Genomic DNA, 15190 nt, shown 5'->3' on the forward strand with positions numbered 1-15190 from the left:
TTCATCCTTATATGTAGAATAGTTGGGTTGCCTACATTTTCATTTGGAATTTATGTCAGAATTCTTAAGGGCTGAGAACTTTTTGGGAAGTGTACTCATTACAAAGTATCGTCAGAGGACCTAACAAATGATTTGCCCTCTCATGTTGCACTATTAATTTTCAACTGTATATTAAAATTGCTATGATTAGAATACAAAGAATTATTGTATTTATGGTAGAATTTTGTCATTTTTTTTTAGGAAATGAATACTAAAAGTGTTGCAGGGATCTGAACGTCTTGAAGAACGTGTAGATGAAGAGATCCTTTTACCTAAAAAGTGGAGAACCTTTGCTTAAAGCATGCTATAAGGAAATTGGATATACTGGTTATATTTTAAAATTTGTGTTCAAGACATAATGAATGTCAGGGGATCAGTTATAATGTTTAAATGGCTGGTTGACCAAACTCCCAATTGATAAAAGCCCTTTAATCTCAGAAGTGATTGCACTTTAAATACAAGATCTTTATTAACCCTGATTTGGTCTCTGATTAGTGAAATTTTTGGCAGCTAGTGAAAATTCAGGCATTATAAAAGATTTTTGACAGGAGCCTTGCCTTGGGGTCTTCTCTTCCTAACTCATATTTTCTAAGAACTGTCATTTCTTCTCAGTACCTCAATGCCAGACAAATGAGGAGTAGAGTGGTGATATATTTGTGTTATTTTGTAAGCTGAGTGCTATTTTTTAATTTAATTTTAAGATTGGAAAAAGAAGAAAAAGCTAAGCTTTATTTATCTCCCCCACTGCCCCAAATTTCTGTGCATAGTCACAAAACATCCTATTTTACATTAGGTTACTAGAGTCCTAGAGAAGATATCTTGCCTAAGATCATGTCATAAATGTTGCAGCTAGTATTTTTTGCTCCAGAGATTTTTTATTTGTTTTATCCCGCTGCCTTTCAGTGTGGCAGGATACTTTTTATTTTTCTAAATGACATAACTTCAGAAGTAAGCATTATTTAGAGAAAATTTTATATTTTATTTAAATTTCAAAAATTGGACTAGGTTGAAATTCACATAAAACAGGATTAAATTATGTTAATACTATGCCATCTAAGAAGGAGAAAGGAAATATTACCTAATTTGAAAATATTTAGTACCTTTTTAAAAATTCTGTAATTTTTGGCTTAGAAAATGAGAGAAACTAGAGTGATTTAGTGTCCTTGCCTAAATTTTGTTCTAGGCAGAATAGCAGTCTAAATCCATTTTAAAAATTAAGAGTGCAATATTCTGTTAGTTTTGTTTGGATTGCTTATTTTATTTAATTTTTTTCAAGCAAACACCTCCCATCTTTAAAAGTCTCTTGGTTAAATTTTGTTGGGATTATAATGTGGAATAAAAGACACTGAGGTTCATCAATAATTGCTTAGTGATGAAGAACCATAGTACAAGTATTGGAGTTAAATAAATAAAAATCCAAACACATGTTTAAAAAGCAAGACCTAGCCTATAGTGGGGTATACAATTTGAAAAAAAATGGAATAAACAGCTTAAAGTAGTAAATCAAAATTCTGGTAAGTCAATTTGCTAGCTAGAGCATGAAAGTAAATAAATAAATTATCTTGTACTTTAATTTACAAGACCTTTTTCTACCAATTCATTACAGGGTTGTCACACTTTTTTTTTTTGCCTATTTTTGGTAATAATCCTGGTGCTGAAGGAAAGGAGGTCATATTGCATGAATAAAAGCAGATAAACTTGAAAGTCAATATTTTTTGGCACATAAGATCATCTTAGAGTTAAAGGAGTTCTAGAAGTCATTAGCTACTTTGGGCAATGGAATTTGAGAAATGATGTTTTAGTTGGGCTCTTTTGATCATAAGACAGTCTTTAAGAAACTGATGGTTTTACTCTGAGGATGTATGTGGACTGAGACTGTAAAGACTTTAGAAATCAACTTGACTCAAGGTCTGTACTTGTGCGTGTGCTTCTTTCTCAGTACTGAGCTAAATTTTTCATCATGATTTAGCTTAATTCTTAAAACAATCCTAAGAGCCAGGTCTATCATCATTCCCTTTAGATGAAGAAACTGAGGCTTAGGGAGGTTGAGAAACTTGTCCAAAGTCAGTAAGTGGCCGAACAAAGATTTGATTACAGATAATCTGACTCTCAACATGGAATCTTTGTTTGTATACTATACTGTCTGCATGATTTTGTATTATCTCAGTGTATTTGTTTTTGGATTTCCTTTGGAATCATCCCCACCCTCCCTTTATAAAAAGTTTTGTATTCTACTAGACCAGGAGTTCTTAACCTCAATGGCCTATGAATCTTAAAGAAGCCATAAATGGATTCGATTCTAGGTGAACAGTAACTCCTTGAAATTATATGTAAATTTTTGAATGGGTACACATTTTTCTGTGGAGAGGTTACATAGGTTTTACCAATTTCTCAAAAGGATCTGACCCTCCAGAGTGGTGAGGATCACTGCCCTTCTCAGCTGCTCTAGGGGAAGGTACAATGAGTTTTCATTTTTGTTTTCTTTAGCACCTTGTTGAATAGAATTTAACAAGTAAGAGATGGTATGTGGGGAAATAAACTTGAAATTAGTAGTACTTCGGGAGTTTTAAGATGACTTGAATGTTTACTGAATAAGTATTATTAAAGCTTAAGTTTCATTTATTAGGTTCAGAAAACTGTTTTGTTACTGACCAGTTCAAATTTCCAACTCTAGCATATGAAATTAGGTTTTTTGAAGTCAGAGCATAAAGTAAAAATTAAGCATGGTCAAAAATGCCATTAAGAAATCCCCTAGATTTAGAGACTGCCATATGGTCTCAGAAAGATGAATTTTTTTTCCTCCAGTGTAAGAATAGACTTTTAGTACCTAATGAAGCATTAAGGACTATAGTACATCTTTAAACATTAAAATCATACTCAATATTTGAAGTATTTATAGTATAAGAGTGACAGAGAAACAGATCAGGTGAGGGTTTGTCTGGGGCACGTGCTTATTGACTGTAACAGCCAATAAAATGATTGTGGGGAATTGCATACGTTATTTTTTTTTTAGCCTTCATCCCCACGTATTTGTTTATATTATCTTGCTCTGGTACAAGTAGCTGTAAAATTTAGAAATAGATATTAGGTAAAAATCTGATATGATTCCAGTGTATGTTTTACTTTCTGTCCATTGTGTTCATGTGGAAGCATGGGTTTGACTCTTAAGGGTCCATATTTTGTAACTAACCAAAAAAAGTCTTATTTAGCCTAGTTTACGACATGTCATAACTGCTTATATTTTGTTTTATTTGGTGATTTTATTTTTTGCCTAATGATGACATACTTAAATTCATCTGTTTTCCAGTGACTTTTCATTTCGGTCTGGTTTCTTCTCAACTAAAAGTCAAGATGTAACTTTTAAACAGATTGTTCATAAAGTCAATAATAGGGATTTCCTTTTTAGCTCCAAATTTAGTTTACATGTTCGTTTCAGTCATATTTCAATTTCTGTGCTTTGTCTATACACATAATGCTCTTCCCTTTTGTCAGAGCTATGCTCCTTATATCCATTGAATGGAATGAGAACTGCTAGTTTTTTGTTTGTTTTTTAGTTCTATTTGCCTTTTCGTTGCACTGCAGCTTTTCTCTAATTTTCTTATTTGCATATTGTCTTTGTGCGACATAAAATTAAATTGGCGATAATATTTATCTCTAGTCATTTAAAATGTTAAACACATGCATTGTAATTGAGAATATTACTATGTAGAAGACCTCTTATATTTAATTGTATGGGAAATGCCTGCTGCTTTATTGCATCACACTGGATATAGTTTGTACAGTGTGTCACAGATCCTTTTTGGATCTCCAGATTCTTTTTTAGCAGTATTCTTTCAGAATAGACCTTGTTATAATACAGTTTTACTTGTATTCTTGGCAATATAAACCTTGAGGAAGTATTACAGCCAGTCTCTAGTGTGTAACAGTTAATGTTTAAAATCTCTTAATACAGTGAGCTGTCACCATGTTTAATAAGTTACAGAATTCCATTAGCATAAATTCCTTGGGGTGCCAAGTTATCTGTTGCACAGATGCTTGGTTTTATTTATAGGTTTATATCTAACCTTTGTGGGTTGACTTGCTTTTATTTTTCTATTCACTTGTCACCATGCAGTAGCATAATTCTTTAACTGGCATATGTGCAAAAACAATTTTCAAGAGATCTGTGAAAGTACTGAAAAAGCAGATCACTCAAACTTTTGGACCTTGTACACTATAGTAAAACTCCCATGATTTAAGTGGACACACCATTTTGCCTTTTTGAATATGTTCTTGTACTACTTTTCCTCCCAACATTGAGTAAAACTGTAGGAGTGTCTTTAGTTGACAAAATTAGTTGGAGGCAGAAGCCTAATCATTTCCCTCTAAAGTATTGAGCCACAAAGAGAGGTGTGTGTTTGTGTGTGTGGCAGGGGTGGTGGTGGTGGTGGGGTGGGGAGAGATTCATTATTAACTTTATATTTTATCTTAGAGTAAGGTATTGATATTTTCTTAAAGTCTAAAAGTCTTCTCTTGGATTAAACATTTTTTTGATTTGGAACTTCAATTTTAGTTACCAGTGAGATTCAGTAACCAATTCTACCAGATATTGTTCTTTGAATTATGGATTCCCTATGAAGATATCAGAGCTTGTTTTTGTTTTTGTTTTTTAGGCAAGGCAACCCTTGGTTGACCTGACAGGTTGCAGGGACCTTGCCATTTTACAATCCCTTATTTTTTATTTTTTTATGCCTACAGCACCTGGTCTTCCTAGGTGATCTCCATCCAAGTACTAACCAGGTTTGACCCTGCTTAGCTTCTGAGATCAGACGGGATCGAGCTTGTTCAGGATTGCATGGCCATAGACCAGAGCTTAATTTTAGAAGGGATAAACTATCAAAGTCTTTTAAATGTGTAATATTTTGATATTTTCTTGATTTGCTAGTGATCTGACTTTCTAATTTGGTAATAATTTTATTTTATGTAAATGAAGCCAGTCTTGTTCAATTACAGATTGGGTGAATTACCTCCAACTCAATTGATTAAGCATGTTAGAAAATAATTTTTAACATTCGTGAAACATTTACTATTTTTAACTTTTGTTTTTGTTTTGGTCTTTTTTGTTTTAAATTTAATTAGTTCCAAGTATACAGATCATTGGTTAGACATCTATATAGTTAGCAAAATGATTCCCCCAATTGCTCCCTCCCTCCCCTGACCCTCCACCTAGCCAATGTATTAATGGTAATTGCATTCCCTATGCCGTGCTCCCCATTCCCGTGACCATCCATCAGCTACTAATTTGTACTTCTTTAACCCTTCGCCCCATTCTCCCAGCCCCCCAAAACTCACTCCCCTCTGTCTGTTACCAAATTGTCCACTATATTTGTGAGTCTGGTTTTGATTAGCTTGTCCTTTTTATTCTTTAAATTCCACATGTAAGTGAAATCATATAGTGTTTATCTTTCTCTGTCTGATTTAAATACCTTCTAGGACCATTAAAGCAATATCTTTTTCTATCCCCTTCCTTTTTATATGTTAGGGGTCTTATTTTCTTATCCTTTCAGTCACTCATATATCTTTTGGTTGGAGCACTTAATTCTTTTCCATTTAAGGTACTTGTTGATAGGCATGTAGTTGTTACCATTCTTTATTCCTGTTTTTGATACATGTTTTTTCTTCTTAAAGAAGTCCCTCCAACATTTCCTGTAATACTGGCTTAGTAGTGATAAATTCCTTTAGCTTATTTTTGTCTGGGAAGCTCTTTATCTGTCCTTCAACTCTAAATGATAGCTTTGCTGGATAAATTATTTTGTTTGGAGATCCTGGGTCTTTATCGTGTCGAATATTTTCTGCCAAACCCTTCTGTCCTGCATAGCTTCTTTTGAGAAATCAGCTGCCAGTCTTATGGGTGTTCCCTTATTAGTAATTATTTCTTTTTCTCTTGCTGCTTTTCATATTCTTTCTTTGTATTTAACCTTTGGCATTTAAATTATGATGTGTCTTGGTGTGAGCCTCTTTGGATCCCTAATTTTTAGAATTCTCTGAGCTTCCTAGGGTTTTATGTCCATTTCTTTCACCAAGTTAGGGAAGTTTTCCATCATTTTTTCAAATAACTGTTCAATATCTTGATTTTCTTCACTTACGCCGATCAGACAAATATTTGGAGCCTTAGTAGTGTCCCATATCCTTCTTAAATTATTTTTATAGTCTTGGCATCCTTTTTCTTGCCATTCTGATTGAGTGTCCTGATTGGCTTTCCCGTCCTCTAGGTAGGGTATTTGATCCTCTTCTTTATTCACTTTATTCCTTTGTTTATTCTGTTTAATATACTTCTCATCTCAGATAATGTGTTTTCCGTTTCAGACTGGTTCCCTTTTATAATTTCCATTTCCATTTTTATCTCTTTGTTGGAGTTCTCTACGCTTTATAACGAGTGTTTTGAACTCTGCATCTATCAGATTACTTGACTCCATTATATCTGGATCTCTGTTCTTTTCTGTCATATGGCTTTTGTTTCTTTGTCTTCCCATTTTAGCTGCCTTTCCATGTCTGTTTCTATGTACTAAGCAAAGCTCCTAAGTCTCCTGGTCTTATTAGTGTGGGTGAAGTAGATGTCCAGTGGCACAGTTCTGAGAGGGGTTCAGCTGTAGGCCAAACTTAGCCCAAGCCTCTGCCCCTCGGGGGCCACCTGTTAAGATTCAGCAAGCAATCCATAGATGCTGTGCTTATAGTTGCCTCAAAAGGCCACAAAGAGAAACCAAGGCCAGCTGCCTCCACCAGTGTGAGTTTCAGCAAGGAGCACCTGACTCGCTGAGGATACACCTGGATATGGCTTGGTTGGGGATTGAGTTGGGGTAGGAGGTGTTTCAGGGAATCCTCTGAGTGGAGCGACCTCTGTTATCCAGTTTGATGACATCACAGCTATGGTGGTGCTGTGTCCAGTGCACTGGTAGTGGGGAGGGCTCAACAGGGAAAAGTGGATACCGGCACTTCTGTACAGAGTGAGTCTTGCCTTGGCCCTCACTCTGACAATGTGTCCCTGGTATCCCCTGCACACCGCCAGGTGGGCACTGGTGCTCACAGCGAGCAGGTCTGTCACCACGAAAATCTGCTTGCGGATGCGTGCCCTTTAAGAGGCATCTGCCGCTGCCGTAGCCTCCATCTCACTCACCCGCTTCTGACCCAGCAGCCCTGCGTTGTCACCCTGTCCTACCTTCTGCCATTGCAGGGTGTTTTCTTGGATTTCTCCGTAGTTGTATGGCTTGTTCCTCTAGATCCCAGGCGATTTTTCCTTGCTGCTGCTCCTTGTTTCCGTCACAATTTTGATTTGGTCGCCAGAGGGATGAACAGAGACTCTATCATCTATGCCATTTTTTCTCCTCCAAAACATTTACTTTTTAAAAAATTACTAAACAGAGACTCTATCATCTATGCCATTTTTTCTCCTCCAAAACATTTACTTTTTAAAAAATTACTAAACATAAGCTCCTATATTTTGGCTATTTTTTTTTATATGCCAAGTTTCTGACATTTTAGTGAAAAATATAATATCTTATTTGTAGATGTAAATTATATGATTTTAAAAAGTACAATTATTATTACCTGGGTCTGTCTAAAACAACAAAACAAAACCTTACATTATAATAACTCATAGTTTTTGCAAAAAAGAAACTTCAGTTTTTGGTTTTTCAGAATTTTAGAATGAATCGGAAGGAAGGAAATGTTTTTTTCTTGTACAATAAGCTGCAGCTTTTAAAATTGGAGCTAATATATTGTAATATCTAGGTATTGAAGTCATCTTTTACCAGTTCTCTGATAGGATTTTAGCACCACTAATATTTTTTTGTTTTTTTGTTTTTTATTTTTAATTAAAAATTTTAATTAAATAATTTCTTATTTTTCAATTACAGTTGACATACAATATAATTAGTTTCAGATGTACTGCATAGTGATCGTTTATATAACTTATGAAGTAATCACCCTAATCTAGTACCTATCTGACACCATCCATAGTTATTACAATATTGACTATATTTTCTATGCTATACTTTACATCCCCATGACTATTTTGCAACTACCAATTTGTACCTCTTAATACCTTCTTTCTCCCCCCCGCTTCACTCATCTTTCTTCCCCCACCCATTTGGCAACCATCGAAATGTCCTCTCTATCTTTGAGTTTGTTTGTTTTGTTTGTTTTGCTTTTCTTTTTTTTAGAATCCACATATAAGTGAAATTGTATAATATTTGTCTTTCTATGGCTGACTTACTTAATCAGTATAGTACTCTCTAGGTTCATTCATGTCGTTGTAGATGGCAAAATTTCATTCTTTTTTATGGCTGTGTAATGTTCTATTGTATATATGTACCAATTCTTTATCCACTTATCTATTGATGGACACTTGGGTGGCTTCCACATCTTGGCTATTGTAAATACCGCTGCAGTGAACATATAGATGCATGTGTCTTTTTGGATTAGTGTTTTGAGTTTCTTCTGGGAAAATGCCAACCATTGAGATTACTGAGTCCTTCTTTGTCTCTTGTTATAGTTTTTTTTAAAGTCTATTTTGTCTGGTATAAGTATTGCTACCTCAGCTTTTTTTTTTTTTTCTTTATTTCTATTTTTATGAAATATCTTTTTCCATCCCTTTACTTTCAGTCCGAGTGTGTCTTTTGATTTGAAGTGAGTCTCTTAAGCATATGTAAGAGTCTTGTTTTCTTATCCATTCAGCCACCCTGTGTCTTTTGATTACATTAGAGATGTAGTTATTGTCGTTTTATTATTCATATTTTTTATCTTTTTTTTTTCTTAAGGAAGTCCCTTAATTTCTTGTAATACTGGTTTGGTGGTGATGAACTCCTTTAGCTTCTTGTCTGGGAAGTTCTTTATCTGTCCTTTGATTCTAAATGATAGTTTTGCTGTATAATCTTGGTTGTAGGTCCTTGGTTTTCATCACTTTGAATACTTCCTGCCTATCCCTTCCGGCCTGCAAAGTTTCTGTTGAGAAATTAGCTGACAGTCTTATGGGAGCTCCCTTGTCGGTAACTAACTGCTTTTCTCTTGCTTTTAAGTTTCTCTCTTTGTCTTTAACCTTTGGCATTTTGGTTGTGATGTATCTTGGTGTTGGCCTCTTTTCGTTCACCTTGTTTGGGACTCTGAGCTTCCTGGGCTTGTATATTTATTTCCTTGGCCAGTTTATGGAAGTTTTCGTCATTATTTCTTGAATTAGGTTTCAATTCCTTGTTTTTTCTCTTCTGATATCTCTATGATGTAAATGTCGGTACGCTTGATGTTTTCCCAGAGGCGCTTTAAACTCTCCTTATTTTTTTGGATTATTTTTTCTCGTTGCTGTTCCGATTGGGTGTTTTCTGCTATCTTCTAAATCTCAGATTCAATCCTCTGCTTCATGTAATCTACTGTTGATTCCTCCTAAGGTATTCTTCATTTTGACTGGTTCTTTTTTATGTTTTTTTATCTCCATTTTTTATGTTTCCAGTCTTTTTGTTGAAGATTTCACTGATATCATTGCATCCTTATAATCAGTATTTTGAACTCTGCATCTGGTAGATTGCTTGTCTCCATTTTGTTTAGTTCTTTTTCTGGAGTTTTGTTCTGTTCTTTCGTTTGGGACATGTTTCTTTGTCTACCCATTTCGGCTGCCTCTCCATGTTTGTTTCTAAGTATTAGGTAGAGCTGCTATGTCTTCCAGTCTTGGCATGGTGTCCTTATGTAGTAGGTTTCCTGTGAGTCCCAGTGGCACAGTCTCCCTGGTCACTTGAGCCAGGTGCTCCAGGTATGTCCTTTGTGTGGGTTGTGTATACTCTCTACTTGAGCCTTGATTGCTATTGGCACATCAGTGGGAGGGATAGACTTTCAGGCTGATTGGTTGTGAGCACTGGGTGTGACTATAGTGGAGGAGCTGTTGTGCAGGGACTGGCCTTACAGAGTAGGATTCGATTTAGTGGGGCTCTAGTACCTACTGAGTCTGCCCTGTGGGTGTGTCGTTTGTGGAGGTGTTTGAGTGGTGCTCTGATGTGGACTGAAGCCGGTGTGTTGGTTCTTGGGCCTCTTAGGGACTCTGGTGCAGGTCGAGTTCAGCCACTACCTGTGCCCTGTCTGGGACCACTTGGTATGAGCTACAAAGTGATTTGCATGTAGATGCCACTTGTTCTTGGCTTGGAGATATCTGGGAAAGGCTGAGCTGTGTACTGAAGCTGGCTATCTCTAGTGCTGAGCTTAGAGGTGCTCAGCAAGAGTATGGGGCACTCCAAGGCCAGATGCTGCTTGTTTGGATTTTGTGAACCTTTGAGACATTTTGGGAAAGTTCGCAGCATGCGCCAAGATAGGCCATTTTATCGAAAAGCTACTAGAAGTGGCTTGGGTGGGCCTGCAAGTTGGATGGAGCGGGGCCTTAAGGAATCACCAGGGTAGGGGGAACAGTGTTAGCCAGGTTGATGGAGACTCAGATCTGGTGCCCACCTGTGTGTGCACTCTGGGTGGTGGGAGGGTTCAACAGTGGCTTCTGCTAGTACTTCTGTCTGAGAGAGAGCTGCACCTCTAGTGTGAACAATTTAGTTCATCCCTGTATGTCCCTGGTACCTTTGAGCTGCTGCCCCAGTGCTGAACTTCAGAACTGGTGAGTCTGTCAGTGAGTAAGTCTGTGTATGGAACCTCAGAACTAGTGAGTCTGTCAGTGAGTAAGTCTGTGCATGGACCCTTTAAGAGGAATGACTATGACTCCAGCAGCCATCTATCTCAGCGAGTTGAGACCCTTCACTCTTCAGGGGGTAGGTACCTCTGCAGCAGAGATAGCCCTCCCAATTTTTAGCTGCTACACGTGGGTATGGGACCAGCCCCTTCTCCACCTCTCCTCTCCAGTCTCAAGATGGCTTCTTCTTTTGTATATCCTTAGTTACAGGACTTCTGTTCAGTTAGACTTAGGCGATTCTCAGTAATGGTTGTTCTGTAATTTAGTTGTAATTTTGAGGTGGTCATAGGAGTAGGTGAGCACAACATTTCTCTACTCTGCCATCTTGACCAGAAGCCTCCCGTTTTGTTTTTTATACTTTCTTCCTCTAGCATTTTATTATGAAAAATTTCAAAAATAAAATTTTAAGAATTGTGCTGTGAACACTCATATACCCACACCTATATTCTACAGTTAACATTTTCTGTATTTGCTTTATTATATATCTTATACATTATCCATTATTTGTTTTAAAAAATGTATTTCAGAGTAAGTTGAAGATGTTAGGATACTTACTTTACCTTTATATACTTTATGCATGTTGTTAATTAAAATGAGATTTGTTTTTTTAGGTATAATTTGCATATGTTATACCATCAGATGAGTTTTGACAAATTGTTCAGCTGTGTAAATTAAACTTCTACAGGTAGAGAACATTACTTTCACCTTCAAAAGTTTTCTCATGTCCAGTCAGTACTCCATCACTATTCTGATTTGTTCACCATATGTCAGTTTTGCTGCTCTAAAACTTCATATAAGTGGATTCATGGAATACTTTTTTATAAAGCCTTTTTCACTCAGCATATTTTTGAGATTCATCAATGTTACTTTTTCTAGTACTTCATTCCATTTTATTACTCTTGGTTTATTTTTATAGCTCAAATGTATTTTAGGCAGCAATTATTTGCCCCTTCCTGAATTCTTAAAACATACTATATAAACTTCAAGGTTGTATTGATTACATTGTATATCATGCCTACTCATTTATCTTTACTGTTGTTTAAGCAGCATGTTCTCTGAATATTGTATGTAGAATATGTTCCATAAATACTTGTTCAACAGTTTGTGGTTAAAAAAGTCTTACAGCTTTTGTTACAGAGATTCCAAATGTGGGGTACAATTTTAATGTGAAATTAGTGTTTGGTTAAAGACAACTTTCAGTTAGTCTTAGAAAGTTTTCTTCCTCAGTGAGTAATGTGAGACTTTCAGTGAGTAAATGTGAGACTTTCAAATGCCCATGAGGTTGAAATAGACTGTAATGTTCTTTATCACAATGAAGTGAAGAATACGAACCAACAAAATAATAAAGCTATTTTAAATTTAATTTTGACCCTTTATTTCCTTGGACACGTATTTCAGTTTTCATTATGTTCTTAGTACTTTGATGTCCACATTTAAAGCCCTTTTTATTTTTATCATATAGAATTACTGTATATGTTTTGTTATTCCCTAAGAATAGCGTTTGGAAGTAGCATGGGAATGTTGCCTCTCTCAAAATAGGGCCAGTAAAAAGTTGGGAGTCCTATAGTCCTACATGAGAAGTAGATTAGCTTTTGAGGTTTTGCTCTCCTTCCCTTCTTCATTCATTATTCCTATCTAGGTCTGTACCGCTGTAAATCCAGATAGATAGGTGGCGTTAAAATGGAAAGGTTATTTATAAATAGAACAAAGGTGTGGTACAAAAGTTTACTTTAGGCAAGTTTTATAGTAGACAATTTTGTCCATAAAACTTTGTTCATTTTGTTGATTTAATGTCAATATTCACTGTAATTTATTAAATATACTTGGAGTGAATTGTTCTTGTCTTTTAGAATGACCTTATATTTAATAGAACCATGAATCAATTCGAGAACTTTCAGAGCACAAATGGGCAACGTGCTGTGTTGCAAAAGAATGTACTGTCTTGTTCACCCTGTTCATTTTTAGATTAGTCTGGCTGATGGTGAAATGCAAAAGTGTTTGCCACACAGGTGCAGTGTTCTGCAGCTGTTGGAAACATTTGCTCCTTACCCACCACCCCCATTTCTTCACATATAATTATGCTCTGTTTAAACTATTAATGCTAGAAGATGGGATTTGAGAATTTGAATGTCTGTTTATAAAAAGGTACAACTTAGATAATTAGTCATTTGGTCAGCTGAGTTTAACTGCCTAGATGGCTTGACGTTTCCAAAGACTAAAACCTAGATTTAAGGTTGTGAAGTTTTAGAATTATAAGGGACTGCCTTTGGAAGCACATGTCTGCAGAGTTACTGCCTTCAAAACTGAACTTCTTGGGGACAAGGCATATTATATAATTTCATTTTTCGAATCTCCTGCAACTAGCATAATGCCTGGCACAGAGTAAGCATTTGATATATATTTGTGAATATCTTGTGTTGGAAGATGAATCCAAAATGCAATTTAAATGTGGTATGGTTCTAAATCAGAAAATTATGATTTCTTTGAAGACTGATGCCTCGTGGTAAATTTTATAGTTTTCTTATGAATAAAGTGCCATGGCAGCAGAGAGAAGCAGAGTAATTAATGCTGCCCAAGGTAGTCATGGGACACTATATTTTGATATATCATGGAAAATCTTTTGTCAGACTACAGTTAGAGAACTTGGTTTTGAAGAGTGTTCCTTATCTAAGAGACAACAGAGTATTCTCCAACAACAATGTCTTTTCCTCCTTATCCCCATTTTGGGCATTTTTCATGTATTACATCATAAGGAGATTAAAGTTAACTGATTCTAAATCTGAAAGTTCTAGAGAAGAATGTTTTCTTTAAACTAAATATTTTATTTTCTGTAGTTGTTTTTTCTATACTGAAAAGAATGTAGGCTTTGGAATCAGACAGAGGTTTGAATCCCTTCTTTTTGAATCCCAGCTTTTTAAAAACTGCATTTACCTCTAAGACTCAACCTAACCTTATCATGCATCAGATTCTGTCCACAAAAATGGAGGTAATACCTGCTCTAAAATAGTGGTGTAAGGGTTAAATGAGTTAATTCCTGAGTACATGACATCAGTATTCCTGGAACATGTCAAGTGTATAATATAGTTTGGTAGCTATAATCATCATGCTGTACATTAGGTCCCAAGAACTTATTAATCTTATAACTAGAAGTTTGTACCCTTTGACCAATATCTCCTCTTTTCTTCCACCACCCAGCCTCTGGTAACCACCATTCTATTCTATTTCTGAGAGTTTGGCTTTTTTTAGATTCTACATATTAGTGACATACAGTATTTGACTTTCTCTGACTTATTTCATTTAGCATAATGCTTTTGTAAGGTTCATGCATGCTGTTGCAAATGTCAGGATTTCCCTCTTTCTCATGGCTGACTAGTATTCCATTCGTGTGTATGTGTGTGTGTGTATACATACACCTTTTTTATCCATTCATCCATTGTCAGGCATTTGTAAATGTTTGTGGCTATTGTAAATAATTCTGCAGTGAACATGGGTTGCAGATATCTCTTCAAGATTCTGTTTTCATTTCCCTTAAATTTATACTCAGAAATGAGATTTGCTGGATCACATGGTAGTTTTATTTTCAATTTTTTGAGGAATTTCTGTACTGTTTTCCATAGTGACTATACCAATTAACATTTCCACCAACAGTGCACAAAAGAAACAGGGTTTCTTTTTCTCTTTACACTCACCGACATTTGTTATCTTGCCTTTTTGAGGATAGCCATTCTAACAAGTTTGAGTTGATATCTCATTGTGGTTTTGATTTGCATTTCCCTGGTGATTAGTGATGTTGAACACCTTTTCATGTACCTGTTAGATGTTTGTATGTCTTCTTTAGAAAAATGTTTCTTCATTTCCTCCTGATAGAATATTTTTGTTTACTAATAATTGATAGTATTTTCAAATATTCAGAACAGAAAAAATGTCGAGGTAGACTGATGTTGGCTGTGCTGATCCAGAGAAAGCAGGAGGAAAGCACCCTGAATGAATTATTTCCTGTTTTCCTGGTTCACGAAGAGCAAATCATTTATTCTTTAAATGCTTAAGACTCTTAAACTTAATCGATAGAGTGGCCTGCTCCTTATTATATGTGCCTTCCTTTTAAAACATAAGCCAACTAGCATGCTTCCAATTTTCTAAGGTTTCTCTGTCCGAATTATATGTAATAGTTTTCAAGGCCGTACATTATCTGTACCTACTGACTCCCTTACCAGTTTGACTTTATTTCTTGCTGTTTGCCCTCTCATCTACTCTGCTCCATTTCCAGTAGTGACATGGCAGGCATGCTACCCCTTCACAGTCTGTGTGCGCTTCTTGTTCTTTCTGTCTGTAAACCACTTTCTCGAGGTATCCACATGGCTTGTTCCCTCTACTCCCTTAGGTTTCTTTTCAAATGCAATCAATCTTCTTAGTATGGCCTTCTCTTACCATCTTATATAATATTGCTTCCCTTCCTCACAT

At 35.9% G+C, this 15190-nt stretch overlaps 1 protein-coding gene and 1 pseudogene across 1 annotated transcript in view; one reads left to right on the forward strand and one right to left on the reverse strand.

Annotated features, from left to right (window-relative positions):
* LEMD3 (LEM domain containing 3) overlaps window positions 1-15190 on the forward strand; it is a 59833-nt gene that overhangs the window by 14469 nt on the left and 30174 nt on the right. The window lies entirely within an intron of this gene.
* On the reverse strand, window positions 4768-4885 carry LOC112472498 (annotated as a pseudogene).

This window comes from Pteropus alecto, unplaced genomic scaffold (assembly GCF_000325575.1).
Source record: "Pteropus alecto unplaced genomic scaffold, ASM32557v1 scaffold76, whole genome shotgun sequence".
Lineage (NCBI taxonomy): Eukaryota > Metazoa > Chordata > Mammalia > Chiroptera > Pteropodidae > Pteropus > Pteropus alecto.